A 25,693-nucleotide genomic window follows, 5' to 3' on the forward strand; every position below is an offset into this window, starting at 1 on the left:
AATACACATGGACAGGAAGACACCTTCATTAGCACAAAACTTAGCACCATAACTGAGACAGAAGAAAAAACACACACTTACAGCTTTAAGTAACCATGGAAATTACCAAAGTATTACAAGCGCAAAAACTTTTGGTCACTTACTAAAATCACATCCTGCACTGAAGATACATAAAACAAGCGTGCCAAAAGCGTCGTCAGTAGTTAAAATTAAAGTATCACCTCCATCTGTACAACATAATTCCGAAGAGATGGTCAATGCGAACACAGCATATTATCAGTATTTAGCCTGAGAGCTAGCGTTAAGAGGATGTGGAAGCACGATGGCAGACAGTTTCACCGAGAGACGGCACTTGTGGTATGCGCGAGACACTCGTCCAATTTAAAACCCAGGGATACATACTGATGCGCATCAAAATTTTAAAGGTTGTGCTAGTTCAAACCCTCTGTCTTAATAAAAAAAACATCTCAAAACCATTTAAAACAACTACACCAATAGAAAATATGAACGACAATTTGCCTGTGTCCTAGTGTCAAGCAGGTGAAGCTTGTGCTAAGGTACACGTCTAACAAGAGAGGGCACTCGTGTTACGAGCGAGAATCTCGCGCAAATTAAAGACCAGGATACACACTAGCGAAAACGAAGAAAATGTTGTAGTAAATCGAAACCATCTGTCGACAAGAATAAAAAATGTAACAATAATTTAAACCACACATACACATCGAAAACAGCGAACAACAATCATCAAAATACGTAAAATCCCAACAAGGCATCTCACCAACATCAACAGACAAGAAAACTAGCTTGTAGTCAGCCGGAATAGAGCAACAAGGGGTTTGAAACTATCCCAAAAAATTGTGTTTCTGAACTGCACCTGTTCGTTAAGAATTAATCTATCCTTCTGAGATAGATGTTTGAAAATTTCTAACTCCTCGAACATGTCCAGCCTTTAAGCGTACTCAGTTCGTGTAGCGTTTCTGCGTCATACAGTTTACGTGGCGTAAGCTGTAAGAGCAATAGATGCTCAGCAATCGTGGAATTGTACACGTTTTCCGCATTTTTACCTAGAATGTGCTCTTTATATCTTACTTTAACAGGTCTACCTGTCTGTCCAACGTAATAGTTGGGGGAGTCGTTACAAGTAATTTTGTTAACTCCGGATTTAGTGCCAAGTTCTTCCCGTGCCTAAATAGTATGAATCATTCTTTGTTGTAAGCTATTATTTACCGAAAAGGCAACTCTGTAAGCGTGTTGCTTCTGTAGAAGTCTCCTTATCTTGTATGGTACGATCCCCAAAAATGAAATAGAATGAAAGTTATTACCCTCACTCTTTATCGTCCTGTTATCTCCTAAGGCTGAACATTTTACAGCTGTTTTTTCCTAATAGTTTGGTCAATTAACATAGGGTCGTATCCTTTGTTAGTAGGTATGGATTTTACTACAGACATTTCTTTTTCTAAACAATCATGTTATAAAGATTTTTTTTTTAAATCTCGGGAATCTTATGTATCGATATTTAAAAAGTATCACCGCCACTCGCTATATCATCAATAATTATCGATATATCGACGGGAAAAGTGCCGATGCACCGGAAAAAAGGGTCGGCTGCATATCGTAAATGTACTGCCGGGTTTTAAAGCTTTTTGTTTAAGTATTGATTTATTATTAGATATATTGTACATGAACTAACTAGAAGCCTGGAAACAATGCACGTTTGCCCTTTTCGATTACCACTTTGCTAACAATGGTAAGTGTAGGAAAGTGCCACAATAAAAGGTGTCCGATGGGTCCGTGGTTCGGTTCATAACATATCTTTTTTCTGAAACACTTCATGTCGATTTTCCTGGTATCTCTTTCTTACAAACACCAGCGAGCTAACAGTTTTGTCAAAATTGCTTGGTGAAGTTCAACGTTACAGTTTCTGTGGCTAGCACCAAACGCCGATTACGTCAGCATTTTCCCTCACACGTCTCCGTCCACAGCAAACACCGATCTTATCATTTAGATTTTTGTTCTTCAGTTTCATCAACTATTTCTGAAGAATTCCGATGTGAAGGCATAGCACATTAGTAGCGTTAAAAATTGTTTTTAACGCAACTGGTGTGCTATTTTTTTCACATCGAATATATTTTTGTTCCATTCCCCCGAATGCATTCGGACTACTAGTTTGTGCCATCTGTATTTGCTACACACAGTGAAAGAGAGGGAGTGGACGTGATGAAGCTCAAAAAGTAGTAAGGCTCTTTCACAAAGTTAAAGTTAAATTATGTTTTACTACTATTCCAAAAGAAGAACTTTAAATATTTATCGAAAATTACGAAAAAATATAAAACTATCTGCACTCGATATTGCCATTTCGATATCGATATGTCGGTGACAAAAGTGTCGCCGATAAATCGATATTTTATCAACAGCCCCAGTAACCACGCAAAACACGAACAGTAATGCACTCTGCTGGTGGTTCTACGTATGTCAGTGAATTGTAACTAATCATTTATATTTGGTGATACTGTGTACATCTACGAAGTTACGTTAACATCCGACTAGGTTTTCTCGGTGCTTCACTTTTTTTTTTTTTTTTTGGCACACGTGTGTGTGTGTGTGTGAGTGTGTGTGTGTGTGTGTGTGTGTGAGCGCGCGGGGGGGGGGGGAGGGGGGGGGGAATTGGGACGTGTGAGTAAGTTATTTCCTTGCTCATTTTCCCCCCTTTTTCCTTTATCCTTCATTCTTTAGCTTCCAGATAATAGCCTGGACAAGGAATACAATCAATCATCTCTCTCTGAAATACTTCCATTCAGAGGTTAATTATAGAAGTAACAAGACCGGAACACACCGTGTCATGCTTCTCATTCATTTCTCTCTATTTGCGCTCTAACGACTCAGTAAGAGCTATGACGTACAAGCTTCTCGTCTTTGCACTTTCCTAGCTTGTTTGAGCACAAGCAGTGAGCAAAATCAAGGGAAATCTCTCTCAACTTTCCGTGCTTTGTCTCTAAGGCAACAAATTGAGAAGCTTCTGTGAGTCAATACTTATGCAACTGTTTGATGGCTGCACTGGTTTCCGTTGACGAGTCGTTATCAATGAACAAATTAAGAACACGCTCTGCTGGCAACAGATCGAGACTATGGAGTGAACGTGACGTGCTGCGGCGTATCGGCAGTACCAAACCGAATCTGTTACGCGACTTCAGTACACCATGGTTTGTTTTTGTTTTATGCCGAGAATGAAAATTTACTGTTGTACTTATTCGTACTGTTTTTACACTTTTCTGTGATAGAAACAGTACTGGTGACTGATTGTTGCTACAGCAGATGTAAATAGAAATAGTATGAATGAGGAAAAGATCCTTTTCACAGATAAGTACCGCAAGGGTCTAATTATAATGATCATTCTAGTGCGAGACAATTTCGAGGTGCAGTATAATAAAGTGATAATTTCACAATGTTAATTTGTGTGACTGTGCGGACATATACAACGAGGCAAGTGCTAGATATATTCGATACTGTGCCCCTGTGATATCGGGCAATCCGTTGAAAGTACACATATTTCAAACAATTTTCAACAGCAGATTGTATTTACATGTAACAATGTGAATTATATCTAACGAATTAAAAAGATATCAAACTCACCGTGCTTATTTTAATCACAACAGTGAATGTACGAGGTACATATGACGTGAAGAATCAGTGTTTGCGGTATATATTTTGGACTTCCTGAGGTGAACGCATCACCAGAAAATAAAAAGTAAAAATTTCGTCCTCAATAATATTTCACACTATAAGAAGTCTCTGATTTTCTGCCTCTCATAGCTCAAAATCTGATGTTTTGGGGACACCTTCACTCTTTTGTACTAGGAATCAATTTTTAGTTGCTGGCGTTGCATCGTTTATTAAAGCGGCTAACTGCAAATCTAAGCCTAAAAAATAGCGGTAAATATCCTTCTATTCTCGTATCAAGAAACTTAATGGCACTTTAACTGTAACGCTTGTCGCAAACGAGCGAAATCAACTTGCATTTATCTCTTCAAAGCTTCAAGCCAAGTTCATACAGATAAGATGTCTATAAAACGCATTTAGAAATTCTGGAGTAAACAAACCAACAAACACACACGCATTTACGACTTTGGGCAGTCAGGTATGCATGACAAATGCATGCGCCACGCAACAAATGTCCTTACCTTCTTCCGCTCCGAATACTGGGTCGCCGAACCTTTTATAGATGTAGGTACATCTTAACTTAGATCAAAGCTATTTAGTTGTTTCACACAAAAGAAATGAGACAGAAAACATTAACTTCAAACCAACTTAAATATGAAATGGAGGAATTTTGGAATTCAAGGGTAGTATGACGCCTTGTTACTTTTAAGTCGCAATGAAATAAACCGATCCACACAAATTTAGATACTCCACGAAAAATTCGTAAAATTTGTAGTAAACACAGAAATCATAGTTCTTGGCATGTGTCTTCTCAAATTATGAGTCCTCCAGTGTATAGACTCATGGACGTCACGTTCTATTCCTACAAATGCCTCACAAATAAGAAGTTCACCAGAATCCACTTTTGCTGCTTTCGCTATTTTTACACCAGGAAGACGTCTTATGTCGCATTCATCCCCTTTGTACAGCTTGTGTATCCGATGTATGAAATCAGTTCCGCTCTCGAGTAGGCAGGCGTAGAAGCTTCCAGACCGGCCGTGTGCTTCCGTGTGTCTTTCCCCTCTGGCAGCGGCTGGCTCAGGAACTCGTGCTATCATCTCGTGCAAGCGCTTACCGTGATAAGCTCCGCGGCAGGTACGGAAATCTGATTGCCGGTACAAAAAGAAGTAATTACTTTAACAGGACGAGCTGTTAAAGCTAAGATAACAGTTTTCACAGTAGGAAACGACGATAAACAAACACATAACTCAATTCCATGGTAGGTTTGCTATAATTGCAGATAATTGTTTAAAAACTTAGGCACACGTCGCAGCACTGTGAAAAAATATGAAAGTTCGAACTTTGCATTTGTTCGGGGTGGATGTCCCATGATACCCGTTCCATTCATCGTTGATCCATTCACTTAGCTCTTTTTATTACAGAGCGCAGCTAACCCTTTCACCGAACTCACTGAGCTACCTCTCCGGCTCCACTGGGCCATCCCTGTACAGTGCTTATGCAACGGCACTGACTACTCTAGCACGCCTCCCCTCAAAAAAGGCTCAAATGGCTCTGAGCACTATGGGACTTAACTTCTGAGGTCTTCAGTCCGCCAGAACTTAGAACTACTTAAACCTAACAACCTAACGATATCACACGCACACACCCGTGCCCGAGGCATGATTCGAACCTGCGACCGTAGCGGTCGCGCGGTTCCAGACTGTAGCGCCTAGAACCGCTTGGCCGCCGCGGCCGGCGCCTCCCCTCAGACCTAATTCTCAACTTCTCCATACGCTAGTGATACAGTGCCTTTTGCCCATTACCCGCGGCATTCCGACCATTCCCTTAAGAGTTCGAACTTTGGTGTGACATCTTCAGTGCGGGCCGCATCAAACAAAACTGAGGAAGAAAAAAAAAAAAAGAAAAAAAAAAGTGGAGCACGAGGCTATTCAGCCTTCGGCTCCTGTTCGATGCTTGTTGTCCCAGGTGCATTTGTTGTATCGCTATCGCTCTCTTGTTTAGTTTTCGGAAACTAAACGACAAACACTTTTGGCGATGCCATCTCTGCAGGCCGTTTGAATACGTGTGCGGGACTGTCTGTTCGGCTAACTTCAGTGCTAGTAACTCGGACACGGCGCAGTGTATCAAATTTCCTGGACTACTTTTTCTCAGTATAACCTACCTTGCAACACCCTTACAAGCTTTCCAGCCTCTTTCCAGCCACCTTGCATATAAGCTTACGAAATCACACGCTTTATAATCATTCGATACGTATGCACGCAACATCTACGAGCGGAACGGCGTCATTTCCGCCGTGACGTGGCCAGGCAGGACGGGTGCAGCAGCCGGCGTGACGTGCTGTTAAGAAGTCACTGGTGACGCGAGGAGGCCCGTTAAGGCCGCGGCAGGGCCCTCTGCGGGAAAGAGTATCAAGGACGGCCGCAACCGCGTCTTCGCGGGCGGTGACCTTGGGCGCCGGCTTGCATTCCGTATGCAGAGCAGCCAGCCAGCGGCTGCCGCCAACGCCGTGTTTACACCTCCATACAGCTAACTCGTCAGCTAGCTAGCCTACCTCCGCTTCGAAACATTGTAGAGGATCTTCACAAAGACTGTGAGCGACAGACTGCGCCACAAACATAAACCTTATAACATTTGCCTTGACCTCAATTATTGTAATAACAGGGTGACAACCGATTTCCATTGACTAGCTGGCAACCTCAGATCTACAACAACAAACGGAATAATTGCCCTCCAATTAGTGTAAAAGCCTCGACAGCATTTAAACACACTCCCAATTTTCACAAAACATTAAAATTACTTAAAAATCTTACACTATTTACACTATAATTGGTTCATAAATACAGTTTTAACCATTACAACGTCATTACTAGTAACAAATTTTCAATATTCAAAGAATTGTCACAACATGACTATTAGTATATAAAACCAGTAGAAGAGTAATCGCTACGTGGAGTTGTCCACGACTGTGGTATGCCAGTTATAACTAATAGCTGGTGCACAAGGACCCACAGTTACAATTTTGCGATATAAACAGAAAGAAACAAAGTTACAGACAAGTACGAAAAAGTACATCAAACTGGTAATTCCCCATATCAATATTAAATTCAGAAATAGTGTCAGTGTTACATGCATCGTGGTTATAATTAAACTTTCGTTAGTTGAGAGAGACCCTCATGAAAAACGTGTGGTCGTAGGACAAAAAAACTTTGTGCAAACATTTGTAAGGGCATGCGGAAGAGAAATAACGAGTAAACCGTTGAAAGAAACATTCCATATGATAAGGTAACATTTGTTAACTACGTACCATGTTTAAGTTCCAAATTACAAATATTGCTCAGTGTCACGATGATCTACATCCACGACAGCCCGTAGTCGCGGTAGATACCATTTCACAATAATTGGTTCAAATGACTCTGAGCACTATGGGACTTAACATCTGAGGTCATCAGTCCCCTAGAACTTAGAACTACTTAAACCTAACTAACAGAAGGACATTACATGCATCCAAGCCCGAGGCAGGATTCGAACCTGCGACCGTAGCGGCAGCGCAGTTCCAGACTGAAGCGCCTAGAACCGCTCGGCCACACTGCCGACCCACAATAATTATTCGAAGCACTTTTCGAACAGTGGACCAGAGAATGTTCAGTTGTCGTGACATAGCCCGTTCGCTTCTTGAAGATTGCGCAGTGCGTCCAGCATTCTCAATAATGGTAACAGTAACTTCAACAGCAACAATTCTCAAATCGCCATTTAATTCGAACTTCTTGTTTGCGTTCTTCGAACTCGATGCAGACACAGTCCCTTTCGGTATTCTTTTACTGCGTCGATACTCGCTCAGAGCATTGGCACTATTGCTGTTATTTGGTGAAACCCTTCTCACCTAGTCCAGACACATGGCGATTGTCTGCAACTGTAATGTTTAGGTTTCAATGCTACGTCCCCAACTCAGTACCGGTGCCCAATGGCAAATCATTACACTTCACAGTACTAACAATACAAATACTACAGTGCAGATTCTGAACATCATTACTACAAAGTTAGGTAGCTATACGATATATAGTTTTCCGCTTAAACTGCCTCAAGTAGCGGGAACGCAATTATAACCACCCTGTAAATGAATGGATCTAATTATATGACTATTTAAACGAAAGGATAAACCAAGAAATGAATAGATCTAATTATGAGATTATTTAAAACAAAGGATAACAAAGAAATGCATATGCTATATTTTGAATAAATGAGAAATATTGAGGATCGTGCTTCAAATTAAAATTAAAATGTTTGTACTTTGTTCCACAACTTCATAAGTGTCATCAAAACATTAGTTCTTTACGTTTGTTTCTCGTAATTTAACTGTGTCCCTTCGTCCTCCACTTCTTGTTGTATTAACACGCAAACCACGATCAGTCACGGGCAGTGACTAGTCTCCTACTGCTTTTCCACATTAAAACTCTTATTCTGACCAATCTTCTTACATTGGCAACGTACACTTAGTAACGATGTTTTCCTGGTTAACATTGTATTTAGGTACAATTATAGCCTAAGAATGGTAATTTTTTATTTCTAACGTTTTAACACTTTCCTTTAAAAAAGTATGTGTTTAACAACTGTTAGGAGGTTTTACTTAGAGGGAATTATTCTATTTCCTGCGGTAGACCTGAGGATACTTGCTAGTTAACGAAAACCGGTTGTCAGCTAGTCTTTATTACAACATAATGCCATGGAGACCGTTAAAATGTATAGTAAGTAATACAGATCCCTGCGTACTGCCCCAACGCCCCCCCCCCCCCTCCCCCTCACCTGAAAATACCACGTCTTAAAAATTAGCATTATTCATTTAATACATCTCATTGATGCGAAATATCGCCATAATGCAATGGAACTCAAATTTTGCAGGTGCAAACACTTTCTTTTTTTCGCTTCACTGCCTGCGCCCATAACCCTTCAAGGAGTCAATTAATTCCTAAGTGTCTTTACATCATCTTGTTTGTCTTCACATCTGTACTCTGCAAACCACTGTGAAGTGCTTGACACATAGTACTTACCACTGTAACATATATTAAGGTTTCTTCCCATTACATTCGCCTTTGGGGCGCTACAAGAATTATTCCTTCAATGCCACTACGCGTGCTGTAATTTGTCTAATCTTCCCTTCAATATTGTAGTCGATACGTAGGGGGTTGTAGTATTCCTTGGTTGCTCACTTAATACTTGAAACGTTGGAAGTAGGTTTCCGATGGAGTTTGCGTCTGTCTAGGGGTGTACCAATTCAAATTTTTCAGCACCTCTTCCTTGGACCAAACCAACTTGTGACCATTCGCGATGTTCTCCTGTGAATACGTTCAGTATCCCCTACATGGCATGGGTCCCACACACTTGAAAAATATTCTAGGATGGGTTGCACGTATGTTGTGTCAACAATATCCTTTGTACACGGATTTGTTTCCACAGTATCCTGCCGATGAACCGAAATCTAGAACTTGCTTTACCTACGAACTGAGCCTAGGCAATCATTCTACGTATGTCCGCTCATATTGTTACACACGCATATTTGTACGAGTTCACTGATTTCAGATGTGGCTCACTGATATAGTATTTTCTGTGTTATGAAGAGCGCAATCTCACATTTCTTGACATGCAAAGGAAGTTTCTATTCTTTGCATCATACTGATATTTTATCGAGGTCTGACTAACTCAACAGTCGTGCAGCTTTTTTACAGAGACTACTTCATGAAACAAAACGTCATCTACAAAATTCTGAAGTTACTCAACATTTTGCATGAACTATTAAAGTTTTCTTTAACAGCAGTGTGGCTGAGAATGAGAGCTATCATTTTTATGTTAGGTACTTTTATCTGTCTAAAGTGCTGACTTAATTCACGTCTTCAACAATATTTTGACTGGAATCACACTAGCTCTTTTCACTGACTCTCCGTTGCATCTGTATTTCGGCTACCTGCAACTATGCCCGCCCCCCCCCCCCCCCCCCCCCTCAGCCACCGCCCAACTGCGTCGTACTTTCTAAGCACTTACACTAGCAGAGGACTTCCTTGTCTCAGGTCCTGCAAGATATGCTGCAGTTTTCGATGTGTAGTCTTGCATTCAGAAAAAAATAATTTCGGAATAGCACATAAATAATATCGTTTAAATATTGAAACTTTTTCCTTCGATATTTGCTAGAGATTTCCGATCACTGTTGGCCACTGCTACTAGACATTAGATAGTAATATCTTTTTTAAAAGATGTCTACGTGTAAGAAAGCTATTTGCAGAGGTGTAGCTCTTAGTTGTACAAACGAAAAGTATACTATCCGACTTGGAGCACTTCTTAGGAACCTCGTTACGAACCATTTTTCACAGACAGTACTCAAATTGGGATGGGTCGCAATAAATCCATCCTAATTTGTTGCATACCGGGAATACCTTCTTTCCACTCTCTTTTATAGTGAAACAAGAGGGGAGTTTTGAGATCACAAAACGATTACGTTGACTGAACTAACCCGAAAGGAGTTTTTTCCCTGTGATAAAGTTCAATGTTAATAAACGAACTCGTTACGGAAGTTGACGCTTATCTTCTCCAACTCTTAATTAATCCATCTTTGTGAAGGGTGTCACACTGACGAGCAATAATCAGAGATCGATCGCTCGTTTATTTCGTAAGGTATGTTTTTCGTGGACGAGTTATATGTCATTACTTATCTGTCAATGAATCTGAACCTGTAATCTATTTTCCTACTTCACGTCCCATTTCAGTTTGTTTTCAAATGTTATGTCAAAAAATTTTACAGTTTTATAACTCCAATACAGGACCCTAACATTAATGCTAAACTTGTTAAATGGAATGAGTAGTCTGCCGAGTCCATAATGTGGATTAAGAGTGAACCAAAGGAAGTCATACGTATTCAACACTAGCAGAAAAAAGATTTGCTGCAAACGTATCAAAATGGGGATCTCACAGCGAACGAAGTTAAGAAATTCTGGTAATTTCAAGCAAAATAACACAAGACGAAGGAAGCTAGAACAAGCAATGACAGAATTCATAAGGACTTTTTCCGACAAAGTTGGTAGCATTGTTTCCAAGGACACGGTATTGGCAGAAGAACGCACGGTCTTTTGTCTCAGGCAGCTGGAACTCTTTTTCGGGTGCTATGTTGAGACGAGTGTCTTTCTGAAACCCGCCAGTTGCGAAGTTAGAAGCGTTATATTATTTCTTCTTCCAAAGGGAAACGCACCGTTCCAGATTTGTAACGAAATCAAAACCGTTCATGAGAATGGTGTGACGAATCATACTAATGTGTGCAAGTGGTGTCGCTAGCTTAAAGCTGGCGAAACTAACGTTCACGACCAAGAAATGAGTGGGCGTCCCTCAATCGTGATTGATGAGATGCTGACGTTGATCAAAAAATGATTCGTGACGGCTGTCGATTGACTTTGGATGAGATGAACGCACTGATTCCATAAATCTCCAAACCCCTTCTTCATGAAATCGTTACTGAGACACTTAGTTTTTGATAACTATGTGCGCATCATCACGGGAATGTCTCTAGCTTTTCGAACTGGAAGTTCCTTGACACTGTTCTGACCAGTGGCGAGACGTGGGTGACCCACGACACCGTTGTTTCGGACCGAAAAAAATCATGGCCTCCGTCTTTTGCGGCCGTAGATCGGTTCTCCTCATTGCCCATGGGGGATAACAGTTAACCCTGCGCGGTGCTGTGAAACCCTACAAAACTGCGGAGACCCGTACAGAACAAAAGAAATTGTATTTTAGCGAAGGGAGTGTTCTTGTTGCACAACAATACAAGTCCCCACACTGCCAACGCCATATCCATAATGGATAAAACATTTAGCACACTCATTCCCTCAGTTGAGACATCGCTGACCACGACACTCTGAGCCTTATCTGGCGTCTTCAGATTTTCATCTTTACTCCTCTCTGAACGTGTTTATAGGTGGAAAAAGGTTTTGTACCGACGATGAGGCAGAGATTGCCATTAAGAACGAATGCAATAACGTCGATAATGGGCTAGATATGCAACTGTAAATTTGTGAATTTTCTCATAAATATATTGCTTTTTCGATTTTTAAACTAGTGGTATCCTTAACTTCTGGACATGCGTCGTAGTATCAAATGGAATTACGGCTTTTGAGGAAACCGTACAGGAGAGGGAGGGAGGGAGGGAGGGAGAGAGGGAGGGAGAGAGAGAGAGAGAGAGAGAGAGAGAGAGAGAGAGAGAGAGAGAGAGAGAGAGAATCGAAGTTGAAAATCAAGAGGACTAACGGAATCTCTGCAGAATCGACGCGGGAAGGAATATATTATGAGCACCAACTATAATGTAGGGTCGTAAGATGTATGTGTTAAGGACTAACTTCCATGGGTACTCGTACAGAAATAAAACAGTGAGTCAGCGATTTTGATATAGACAAATAACTGAGTTGACTGAATGCAAGAGCCACTCTCAGGCAAATGAAGAGACTAATACGGATAAGATAATCGTGGCAAGCCGCATCCAACTAAAAGGCTGCTTGCATAAAAAAAGACCAATAGTCACCTGTATTTAGTTTCGCCATTTTACTACAGTTTCCGGTGTGGCAAGTTCCGTACGTTGATCATTATCAACTGCGTACAGCGTCACGGAACCTCCATTAGACCAGGTTATACTTACACCGTGAACGATAACGGTTCTCTAACACTCCTTTGGAGTACTTCCGAAGTTACTTTTACATCTGGCGAGTTCACCAACAAGAGAACTCCGCGGTGAGTTCTGTCTGCTACAAAGTCTGATTCGAGCCACAGAACTGGTCCTACAATCGGTAAGCTTGCATTTGTTCACTAAACGACTGTGCCAAATGTTTTAGGATGCCTTCAGTGAGTCATTGCTATCTAAGCCCCTTTGGAAATGATAGACGAACAGAGCGAACTAATTTACACAAGATCTCTGTTTGCGGAATCCATTTTCATTCCTATAAAGGAGACCTTTATTTCAAGAGAGGTTATAATATACTAGGATACCCCTGTTTCAGAACTGGTGTAACTGATATAGGTCTTTAATTGTGGGTACATGCATCTCTCCAACCATCCTGTAATTTAAGACAAGTAGGCTACCAACTAAGTTAGATTACGGATCCCATAATTACAGTCAAAGTAAATTACTATTGCTCTTTCACCCAGTCACATAAACGGCGCAGAATGTGGAGAATATTACTTTAAAGCACTATCGCAGCCTCAAGGAAATGGGTTGCCTCTGGATACGGTTTCCAATCAATATCTACCCGGCAATGGCTACAGATCCTTAAAGTTTGTTACGAATATTTAGAAGCTCATGTTACAGCAGGTGTGATGACATATCCACAGATTTGGTCTGTTCTATGCGCTGATGCTACGGGAATTTACTAACTTATCCGGCTTTAGCGAAGAGCACATTGTTTTTAGATTTGCAGCAACTGGGATCTAGTCACCATTAATATGTAAGTACGTAGACCTCTATAGAGTCAGGCGACAAAGACTTATCTGGGTACGGTAACGCGACATTTTGTAACAAAGTGTCTAATCCAGTGACAGATATTTTACTGTGGTCTGACGTGATACCGTTAAATTGCTAATGACTAAGAAGAATCATTAAAAAATGTGGACCTCAGTTAGTGGCCACTATGTAAATCAAAATAGGGGACAATGCACGGTTCAACCGAAGTCATAGCTTAAGTGTAAAAAGGTTCTTGAGTTTAAGATTCCTTAAACGTCGTTTCAGATATGGGGCGTTTGCAGACTGTCCGTTCTTTGTCATTACTGACGGCACGAAAATGTCAGTAGCGACTGCTGTGGAGGTGAAATGCCTGTCTCCGTGAATATGTCACACATCAATAGCTTTGTCAGCCGAAAATCTCCTCTAACTTCACAAAGGAAAAATCAAGAAGTCGTACTGCCAAACCATTCTTGTACCAGTGTCTATATCGGTGCGAGTGAATCGCTAAAATCCTAAAGGTGCCATATACAGATATACTCGTATTATCAGGTCGTGAAAGGAACTAACTGAATAGCTCACTTCTTAACCCTAGAGTACCGAAGTCTCTTAAGCATATAATTTATCATTGTAATTGGAATACTATGACGATAATGCACATCTACGAGGAGAATCAGAACTGATGTAGAGTACTATCTCCTTTTATCACTGCTGAAATATCTTTTGAGCTTCAAGGTAAGTCTACCTCCAACAAAAATCATTCCTGGAATAATACTTTCCAGGATTTTTAAAACATCAAGCGAAATTCACTCCGCTGGTTCACATGCGATCTGAGACGTCATTAAGACAATAAGATGGATTAGGCGCCTATTACAGAAGCCACTGTCATACAGAAAATCTCGCAAAATGCAGGACTGCACTGACTAATCGTTGACAGACAAAATCAATGGTATCAAAGGCGACACCTCTCTGAGAACATAATTATGGGGATGAAGGGAAAATGGAAATAAGAGAGGAGATATTGAAGCGTGCAGAAAATGCTTAACAGGAGAAGCAACAAGTTCGAGGGAAACGTGCTAAGGGCGTCCAGATATAGTTTCGTGACACTGGAACGAACAGTAGGGAGGTAACATTGTATCAACATTAGTTTAGGCTACGCGAAATAGATCGTCTAGGGTGTTGGACGTATCATGTTGAGAAACATGATGGCATCAGCTAAAAACAAGGGGGGGGGGGGGGGGGGGAAACGGGGACCTTATGAAGTCAGTTGTCAGACTGATGCATCATTAGATTAGTGGTATGAATGATGGCCAAAAAGAAATTAGGATGTAGCACGGTGTAACATTGTTTATGAATATGAAATAGAACAACTACATTGCTGAAATAGTTGTAAGTAAAGGGGTTACATTCCTCGGAAAGCCTCTTATTTCGTGAAATGTTCAAAAAATCAGAACATTGGTTTACGCAAATGACAGTAACGGAGATACGTGGTTTTGTTATGCGCTTAATACTCTTGTATCAACCAAGATACTGAAGCAAGTATGATCATTTAAATGGAATGGTTCGCTTTTTCTAAAAGTTTTCAAAAGGTGTTAGCACAGTGATATAATGCTTGTTAATGTTGGTGCTGAAAATTCTCGCAGACGTATCGGAGAGTTATAAAATTAAAAGGCAATGCACCGGGAATCGGCTGTTGCTCTTTAAACACTGCCTTGTGTGACTTTCGTACTTGGCTTCGTTGTTCTCGCGTCCACACAATTGACACAGTTTTCTCGAACACCTGGTACGCTTACAAAAACTCCAGCCAAACAGTATCAGTAAAAAGTTCTCGGTTAACTTGCCGCCTCAAATTTTGATAAAATCCAGAGCTTTCAGTGATTGTCCCCACCATCGTCATCAGGGTCTAAGGCTAGCTATCGTGAACCTGCAGAGTCCCCAGTTTTATGACAGATGACGGCCCCTGGTGGCTAGGTTACGTCCTAAGATTATCAGGGGGATGGTTCCTATTGAGATAGCGCCCTCTGCGTCCACAGATTACGTCGGTATTTTATCCGAATTTCATTCGGCATGTGAATCGTGAATTTTCCATCCATAAACTCCGTCGCGAAAGGCGTCGTATCTAATTCGTATGAACTAGACCACCCCATCCCACCTGAGTACTATCATTTACCGTAGAATTCTTTTCGATGGAACGACAATGAATATCAATCACGTGCAAAGTAGCAAGAATGGATAATTAAATTTATAGAAGCAGAGAGAGAGCAAACTTAACATTACAGGCTGTAACAATAGTCGGCAACTATCTTTAATGAACCGCTCGGGCAGCTCATGATGTTTTAAACCAAAAAGAAACGTAAAGCAGTCACGGTGAAAACCCTGTACGGAGGAACTAAAGGGATCAACCTTCAGAAATGAATACGGTAAGGTTGAAGATTGTCACCTTATTTACTCAATCTGTATGCAGAGCAAATTACGAGGTGTACCGTGTTAGATGATGAAACCGGAATGAAAATATCTGACATAAATACAAATAACTTTATAAATGCAGATGATAGTATCCTGATGGCAGAAGATGAAGAAGAGTGAAGGTGAAGAAGGAAGTTCAAAAGTTGATCTGATGCTGAATGTCAAGAAAACGATAAAAAATGGCAGCTACACTTATCACTTGAAGTCACCTAGGACAAGAAACAATGGAGATAGTCTATGTTCAGTTATCTCGAACTCAGATTTCTGCTGCTGGTGACTGTAGACAAGAAATCAAGAGGCGCTTTTAATTTGTAGAAAGGCAGCGTCAAATATTGACAATGTTTTCAGGAGTCAAGGCATAACTTCAGCAACAAAGATCCGTACAGTAATAGCTATGGTATTTCAAGTTGTGACGTACGGATGTGAGATCGGCGTAGAACAGACTTCTTTTAACGATGGTGCTGGGGGAAACTGCTTAGCGTCACAGGAACCTCAATGCGAACATGTAGGTCAGTATTATAGTGTATTAAACCAGATGGCTCCTTGTGAGATCTGATACTGACATGAAGACTGTACGTGAAGTTCAGAGCAGAAAAGTATGTCTACCAAAGCAGTTCGACACAACTCTCGAAATTCTCGAGAAAATCGACTTTTAAGTTTACCGATCGTGTTTAATTCACTAAAGGTAGAACAGTTTTCCTGTGGGGATTGTGGGCGTGTGATAGAATGCTCGGCTGCTGCTTGGGGGCCGAGGGTGCCGTTCCCAGCTGATGCAAATTTTTAAACTAAAATGCACGTAGTACGAGTATTTTCATGAAGAGCAAAATACATAAACGTGAAAGAAATCGGTAGCTCTCAAGATCGGTAATCGCAGGTTCGAGTCTCATTTCGGCCATAACTTTTTTCGTTTATCTTTCTCGCTCAGTTAGATTACCTATGTCGTTTAAATATATAATGATTAGCGTATATATATATAACCATCATCATGAACTAATAGTGAAGTGCTTACTGTACCTTTTGTAAAAACACGTATGAGACAAATACTGTTACCTACCTCCGCTCTGGTATCGAGGTTTCCCTCAGCTAACATATAATTATCATAAAAATTATAATCAGATGTGCTAATTAGCATATATTTGGCGAATTTTATATTTAAACGACGAGGATATTCTAACTGAACGAAAAAAGTAATGACCCAAATGAGACTGGAACCAGCGATCCAGCGTTTACCAGTCTTGAGAGCAGCCGATATTTCCATATTTCTCTTCACGACAAGGTCACATAACATGCGATTTTGTTTAAAAATTTGCATTGGTAAGTACTAGAAGCCGAATACCACACTTGGCAGTCAATCTACCACACAGACACAACGCCTATCAAGAAACTGCTTTAGGTTTAGTGAATTAAATAAGATTGGAAATTTTAAAAATCAGTTCTCTCCGCAATTCCTTAGAATTGCAACGAACAGCATTTGGTATTTGATATTTGAGTGCTGAACTTCACGTACCATGAATATAAAAAGTTACGAAACTCCACTTGTCATATGGTGTACTTTGTGGAACAAAAACTGACCTATTTGGAGCAAGCCATAAGATGACGTGATTCGTTGGAAAAGACAAGACGTTAATGCTGCGGAAGATCGAAGAGACAAGAAGAAAAAGGCGGCGAAGGCTGAAATGGATCGAAGGCATCGCGGAAGTAATGAATTCCAACATGGTAATCTACGGAGAAAGTGGAGAGAGAGAGAGAGAGAGAGAGAGAGAGAGAGAGAGGGTGGGAGGGAAGGGCGCAGAGAGAGAGAGAGAGAGAGAGAGAGAGAGAGAGAGAGAGAGAAGGGAAGAGGGGAGGGGGGCAGAGGGAGACTACCTTATCTCATCCCCTCCTATTACGAGTCTAGGACTTACCAGCTACGGAACTTCGCTCTTAGAATACGAGGACGGGCAGCGAAGACTGACAATCATTTATGAGATCGTGAGAGAAAGCTGCAGAAATCTCAGAACAGCTATCTGAAAACAGACGCGAATTATCTCGGACTGAAGAGGAAGGGTGGCCCCCGCGCCCCTCCAAGCAAACCCGCCCGAGACCGGAGGCGGTATCTCGCCGCTACCGGCCACGCAGCCACTCACTCCCGTACGCACCTACCTGCTTCGGAGCGCGCCCGCCAAAGACAGACGTGGCGAGGAAGCAGGCCGCCTCAACGTGGCAGTGGCTAGATGCGCCTAGCAATATAGGCCGCCCCCACGCCGCGTGGTGGGGCAGGGCGCGGCCGACATCGGCAGGCATACAAAGAGGCGAGGTAAGGCGAGCGGCGCGGCGGCCAGAACCAGTTCCGTGCCGCTCTGCCAGGGGGGATGCATTCACGCCGAGCGCCGAGGACTCGCCGTGAGCTCCCCACAAGCCCGACACTACTGCATACAGTGGCTGGACCAATGCGTTCCGTAGCGATTAGCCTTTTCCGTGCAGTGGGCGTAAACCAGAGCTAACGATATCATACGTCAGCTTTGGCCACTGACATCATAATCTCCGAAACGCAACACAAACACGAATCCAAATTGGTATTTTGTCAAAAACTGACATTCTGACACCGTGTGTGCGCATGTTGAAGAGTGATTCCTTCAATGAAGAAGACAGCAACCAGCCATTATCGACAATATTATTTATTCACATAAATAATTCCGTAACCGGTTTATCTTGAGATGAATGTTCACTTCGTGATGCACATATTTTAAAGTTTACAAAGTTCTTGGCTCTTTATTGAACCCTAGTGGTGAAAGATTCGTGGGATGTTGATACCCTACAGTATTAAATGTTATATGGAAAGACCTATTTAAACATAACGATTGAACACAATGTAAATAATTCTTCAAGGCTGAGAAGCTGTAATCGGCTGAAAAAAAAAAGTGGAGTTCGTTGTGGAACATTAAGGAATATTCTCGCTTCAGACCCTACAGTTTCGTGAACTGCCGATAGATTGGGGCACTGTGCACAGCCTTCATAATAGCATGTGTAACGGAGGCGCTTGTAGAATATCTGCAGAGACCTGGCAGTGAACAAAAGCACAGCGAGTCGTTGGGTTATTCACAATTTGTACAGAGTCAAGGTACACGAAAGAGAGGCAGTAGTTAAGAAAGTAATAAGATACTATTGTAACCTATACCACATGTTATTGAATATATACAATGAGCAAACAGAAAATTTACTGATGGTAGCCAAAGTAGAAAAAGTGAAGCACCCAGAAGTAGAGAAGGAAAAGAAATAAAATTTTATGAGTCGAGTGCGTGTGTGATATGATGCAGAGTAAAATCTATGAATAACTGGGCCTTATGAACCAATGAAATTGCACCTCCTGTGACATGCATGAATGCGTTGATTCTATTGGATATGGCGTCATATGAGAGTTATATTATCTCCTGAGGCAAGCTGGTCGACTACTGTCGTAACTGCTACTTGATATCATGGATATTGGCACTGCGACAGTATTGAGGTCCGATATGGTCCACGCCTGTTCTGGGGATCTTGTTTGCCATGGGAGTACCTCAACCATCTCGACAGGTCATAGATATACAGGGTGGTCCACTGATAGTGACCGGGCCAAATATCTCACGAAATAAGCATCAAACGAAAAAACCACCAAGAACTAAACTGGTCTACCTTGAAGGGGGAAACCAGATGGCGCTATGGTTGTCCCGCTAGATGGCACTGCCATAGGTCAAACGGATATCAACTGCGTTTTTTTTTTTAAAAGAACCCCCATTTTTTATTACATACGTAAAGAAATATGAATGTTTTAGTTGGACCACTTTTTTCGCTTTGTGATACATGCCGCTGTAATAGTCACAAACGTGTAAGTACGTGCTATCACGTAACATTCCGCCAGTGCGGATGGTATTTGCTTCTTGATACATTATCCGTGTTAAAATGGACCGTTTACTAATTGCGAAAAGGACGATATTGTGTTGATCTATGGCTATTGCGATCAAAATGCCCAAGGCGCGTGTGCTATGTATGCTGCTCGGTATCCTGGACGACATCATCCAAGTGTCTGGACCATTCGCCGGATAGTTACGTTATTTAAGGTATCAGGAAGTGTTCAGCCACATTTGAAACGTCACCCACGACCTGCAACAAATGATGATGCCGAAGTAGGTGTTTTCGCTGCAGTCACGGCTATTCCCCACATCAGTAGCAGACAAACTGCGCGATAATCTGGAATCTCAAAAACGTCGGTGTTGAGAATGCTACATCAACATCGATTGCATCTGTACCATATTTTTGTACACCAGGAATTGCATGGCAACCACTTTGAACGTCGTGTGCAGTTCTGCCACTGGGATCAAGAGAAATTACGGGACGATGACAGATTTTTTGCACGCGTTCTATTTAGCGACGAAGCTTCATTCACCAGCAGCGGTAAAGTAAACCGGCATAGTATACACTACTGAGCAACGGAAAATCCACGATGGCTGCGACAAGTGGAACATCAGCGACCTTGGCGGGTTAATGTATGGTGCGGCATTATGGGAGGAAGGATAATTGGCTCCCATTTTATCGATGGCAATCTTATGTATGCTGATTTCCTAAGTAATGTTCTAACGATGTTACTACAAGATGTTTCACTGCATGACAGAATGGCGATGTACTACCAACATGATGGTTGTCCGGCACATAGCACGCGTGCGGTTGAAGCGATATTGAATAGCATATTTCATAACAGGTGGCCCACACGTTCATCGGATCTGACGTCCCCGGATTTCTTTCTGTGGGGAAAGTTGAAGGGTATTTGCTATCGTGATCCACCGACAACGCCTAACAACATGCGTCAGGGCCAGTTCCATCGCACCTGAAGCTGACAAGTACCTGCTTCGTTAATATGCTGTGCAGCTCGCACAATAGCATCCGGTGCCATACCAGTTAACTTTTAAATCACTTGTCAAATTAGTCACTGCGTTCTCCAAAATGTTTAGTAAATCGTCTTGGCCAGCACGATCACCAGACGTAAACCCACTGAAGCACGTGTTGAATGCTGACTTTAACTGCTCTCCAGGTCTCCGTCATACTTGCGGTCGGGGGGGGGGGGGGGGGGGGGCGGCGGCACGGGGGTAGTGCAGAACGGCGATTCATCGCTGAACACTATGCGACGCCATTCCTCAGCAGGCCATGCATCCCGCTCGCAGCTGCACCGCTCGGAACGCAGCTGTTGTGTTGTGTTGTGTCACTAGCACGGGCGGCAGTTCATTAGTCTAGCTGCTGCTAGTCTTTGACCAATGGCGCGAGATGACAAAATGTTTCACGGAGACCATTACTTGTTCTCGGACCGCACACGTAGATGCGGAGGACTTCCGATGTGCTTGGTGCACGAAACGGTGATGCTCCCTTGTAGATGTCACATGTGATCGTCCACAACTTTGGCGATGAGAATGCCTGCCCTTACGTTCCCATACAGTATACTATCAGGACACTGTCAGATACGAATGCCCTACAAATCTGGATACTGCACAATTCGACCATTTAACCAAATGGCGATCCACAATGAGATCCCCTCCAAACAGTTTCAAGTACTGCTCAAGCTATCTCACATCTCCCTGTCCTTCACAGTGGTCACTCAACACTTCTCACTGTTCGTCCTCTTATATGCCCTACCAGGCCCGGTAACAACACTGAACATGAACGACACGAATGCACTTTCGCAGAGATTTGCAGCTCTAATCGTTTACAAATTTCTCTATGGTGCGTACGTGTACGAAGTTATACAGACCATATCTTCCGAGTGCTGCATTTCTTTTTGTAAGGTAGTGTATTTTAAGGGTGCAAGGGGAAACAAATATTGCGCATAGTTCGTCATAGAGTGCAAAATCAATGAGGGCTGTTTTGGAGTTGTTATTTCCTGGTAGACAATCTAGGTTTATTTTGAATTTTGAAAGTGTGTAATAGAGATGTGGTGTGCAAAAACGGCCTATAACCACTAAAATGTATTTATGTTATCACTTACCTATGCAGTACAAGCATCCACGTAACTGTCGTCTGTTTCCACCCAGTGACACAGGTATCCCAGAATAAAATACAGCGGTACTTATAAATCGCCTACGTCTTCCTGATTTAAATAAATCTATGTAATGATGGACAAACAATACTCCTAAACAGGCGGTGGAAAGGTCAGTGAAAATGACTGGACGTAGTTTTCTGAGGCAAGTGTTTTTCGTTTATTATTTTGTGCTAAACTAATTTTTGTTACTGTCGCCTTCAGTCCGCTGCCAAGTTTGATGTCGTGCTTCAAGCTTTTCTATCCTCTTCATCTTTGCATAACTACTGCAGCCTACATCCACTTTAACCTCCTTACTGAAGTGAAGCGTTTATCTCCCCCTACAAATCCCATCCTCCTGTCCCTTTTATCGGTAGCTGTCCTTAGTGATTCGAATATCCAAAACAAGTATGTCTTCCCTAATGGGATTCATATGAGCACACCCCTTGTCAAACGGAATAGATCAATGCAACTTAGCGATCTGATAACTGATACCCGCAGACCAATCAACTGTATTCTTAGACATCATAATTATCGATGTACTTCCATTTACTTGTTCCTCTTTCAGTGCAATATGTCGTTCTGTATCGAGGTTTAAAGTACGGATATGTTAGTCTGTAAGTTGCTAGTTCTGTTTATGAGAGACTAACAAAACAACAGTAATGATACGAGTTCAGGTCTAAAGGGAAGTCGCTTGTCTCATTGGAGTAACTTGCAGGTCATCTGCGTGAAAAAAAGTGTAGTCGATGGTAACCGCGGTCAAAGCGATTAAGGAAGACCCGGTTCATTACAACAGATGTGAGTGTCTATCTAGAGTGACTACGATAGTACATTCTTTTGCTGTTTCAGATAACAGAGGGGAATGACTAAGAATGCTGAGTGAGTAGGTAAAAATATTTGTACATTACGGTTATCACTTTATTGTACTGATTCTTATACTATTAAATATCCACGGAAGTGATTGTACATGAAAGACCAACTAGTTACAAAGTAGTCATTGGACCGAAACTAGTGACACACTTACTCCAGCGCTGATCATACGATAACGTCATATAAAGTTTTTTTCTTCGTATTGCTTTCTCCAACTTGTTTCTCTACCACGCTTCAGGCAAAGAACGGAGATGTTTTGTGTAAAGATCAATCTAGGCCACCAAGATCTGCAAATTTTGTGCCGCGCGGTTTCAGGCGCCGTGTCACGGATTGCGCGGCCACTACCGCCGGAGGTTCGAGTCCTCTCTCGGGCACGTGTGTGTGTGTGTGTGTGTGTGTGTGTGTGTGTGTGTGTGTGTGTGTGTGTGTGTGTGTGTGTGTGTGTGTGTGTGTGTCCGCAGTTTGGTCGCTTAGGAATTTTACACATATTTGAATATTTTTTGCAAATTTTGTACGCGAGGATGACGGCTGAAATCTGAGCGCACAGTCGCAGAACTAAGCATGCTGCCCTGGTCCACGGTGGCTGTTTCATAACTTAAGATCAAGGATTGTCAGCAGCAGTTAACAAACCACACCTCAGTTTAATGAAATTATCACTGTCCTGCATGACACATAGAAGATTCGAAAGTGTGCCTCCGTTACGAGAATAGCCCCAGAGGTAATATATCTCTGGTGTTTTGGTTGTCAGCAGGTAACGTGCAGATTTCAAAATGAATTTCACTCTGCAGCGGAGTGAACACTGATCTGAAACTTCCTAGCGAGTTGAAACTGTGTACTGGACTGCACCTCGAACCTGGGATCTCTGCCTTTGTGGGCAAGTGCTGCACCGATTGAGCTATCCAAGCGTGATTCACGACCCGCCCTCAAAGCTTCACTTCCGTCAGTACCTCTTCTCCTATTTTTCAAACTTGACAGAAGCTCTCCTGCATGCCTTGCGGAACTAAAACTGCTGAAAGAAAGAATATTGCGGAGACATGGCTCAGCCACAACCTAGAATGGGACCTTGCTGTTCATGGTGCACGAGTTTTATTCGGAAAGTAAGGTCCGATCGCTCGCTAAATGGAAACCAAATTGAAAATCAAAAACGTTTCATTTTCAACAGTTAGCTACACCTTCCAGTAACTTCTCTACATATTCGCGGCTCCTATTAACAAATTTGTCGTAGCGCCGTAGTAACTTTCAAACACCCTCCTCATGGAAGGCAGCCGCTTCTACCTACCGCCAGTTCTCTATGCTTGTCTGCAGCTCATTGGCTTTGCCAAAACGTTTCCATAGCCAGCTGTTCACGTGAGCAGAGATGAGAATCAGAGGGAACCAATTTCGGGCTGCGTGATAGCTGATCAAACACTTTCTATCGAAAACGCTGCAGGAGTGTCTGCTCTGCTCCATGTGCTGAATGTGCGTTCATAACTGGAAAGATGGACGTAACGCGATCGACGGCCATTCTAGAGACACTGCCCAACACCTCTGTGCAAAGGTTCATCGGATTTTCATTGTGGTGTCCATTTCGCTACTGATCTTACCTTATTTTCGAGTAATCATCGTATATTAATGACGCTGTAAACAATATAGCGGCAGTCTAGGGTTTTCGATGATGATGTAGTTACTGTATCTATACTGAAGTACTCTCTGAGGAAAAAAAGCTGCACAAATATCCAGTGTGATATTGGTAAGATATCAAAGTCTTACAAAGATTGCCAACTTGCATTAAATGTTCAGAAATGTAAAATTATGTATTTCGCAGAAACACAAAACATAGTAGAATGAAGAGAAGCAGAAGATTAGTGTTTAATGTCCCGTCGACAACGATGTCATTAGAGACAGAGCACAAGCTTCGATTCGGAAAGGATGGGGAAGGCAACCGGATGTACCCTTTCAAAGGAACCATCCCGGCATTTACCTCAGCCATTCAGGGAAACCACGGAAAACCTACTCGTAAATCAGGATAGCCGAACGCGGGTTTGAACTGTCGGCCTCCGAAATTCATGCTCAGTGGGCTAACCACTGCAACACCTCGCTCGGCGCCCGCAGCTCGTAGTTTAGTGGCTAGCGTTGCTGCCTTTGGATCACGGGGTCCCGGGTTCGGTTTTCGGCCGGGTTGGGGATTTTCTCCGTCCGGAGCCAGGGTGTGTGTGTTGTCCTCGTCATTTCACCATCTTTCATTAAAATGGCGAGATTGGACTGAGTAAAGATTGGGAATGTGTACGGGCGCGGATAATCGCGCAGTTGAGCGCCCCACTAACCAAATTTTATCATCGCGTCGCTCGGCTGGCGAAACATAGCATCATATAACAACAGTATCAATGAGTCACAATTGGGATCGATCAACTGTTACAAGTACCTGAGTATAACAACATGTAAGGATATGAAATTGGACGATCACGTAGTCAGTCATAGCTGAGTCATGTGGAAGACTTCGTTTCATTGGTAGAATACTAGGGAAATATAACTAGTTTACAAAGGAGATTGTCTATAAGTCACTAGTGCGGACCATTCTAGAACAGCGCTGTAGCGTTTGGGATCCGTGCTAAACAGAAGTAACAAGGGATATTGAACGTATACAGAGAGGTACAGCACGAATGGTCTCAGAAGTGAGGCATGAGAGAGAGAGAGAGAGAGAGAGAGAGAGAGAGAGAGAGAGAGAGAGAGAGGCTGAAGAAAATGCACTGACAAACACTTGAAGATAAACGAGAATTATCCCGAAAACCTGCTTACAAAGTTTCAAGAACCAGCTTTAAATGATTAATCAAGCAATATACTACACCCCCTTCTGAACTGCTTGCTCCCTGGGGGTTCGTCAGGATAAGACAGAAAGAGGCATTTAAACTGTCAAAATCAAATGGTTCAAATGGCTGTGAGCACAATGGGACTGAACTTCTGAGGTCATCAGTCCCCTAGAACTTAGAACTACTTAAACCTAACTAACCTAAGGACATCACACACATCCCTGCCCGAGGCAGGATGCGAATCTGCGACCGTAGCGGTCACGCGGTTCCAGACTGAAGCGCCTAGAACCGCACGACCACTCTGGCCAGCTAAAAAGTAGTAGCAATAATGCCGCAACATAACGGATGTACGTCACATAGCGTTCCCCGCTGTAGCTAATAGCTGAAGGTCAGTCGAAGCGGAGCAGTGAGTGGCGACGGCCGTGTTTGAGTCAG

At 42.4% G+C, this 25,693-nt stretch overlaps 1 protein-coding gene across 5 annotated transcripts in view; it reads right to left on the reverse strand.

Moving 5' to 3' along the window:
- Window positions 1-25,693, reverse strand: part of LOC126341744 (organic cation transporter protein-like) — a 220,562-nt gene that overhangs the window by 102,790 nt on the left and 92,079 nt on the right. Inside the window, exon 1 of one of the 5 annotated variants that reach the window (XM_050001799.1) lies at window positions 17,726-17,777. The exons of 2 other annotated variants lie outside the window; for them this stretch is intronic. The gene's annotated coding sequence lies outside the window, so the exon portion shown is untranslated. Of the gene's footprint in view, window positions 1-5,818; window positions 5,840-17,721; window positions 17,778-25,693 lie in introns of those variants that run through there. 2 more of the 5 variants (XM_050001801.1, XM_050001802.1) reach the window with 2 other exon arrangements.

The sequence above is a fragment of the Schistocerca gregaria genome, chromosome 1, assembly GCF_023897955.1.
Source record: "Schistocerca gregaria isolate iqSchGreg1 chromosome 1, iqSchGreg1.2, whole genome shotgun sequence".
NCBI lineage: Eukaryota > Metazoa > Arthropoda > Insecta > Orthoptera > Acrididae > Schistocerca > Schistocerca gregaria.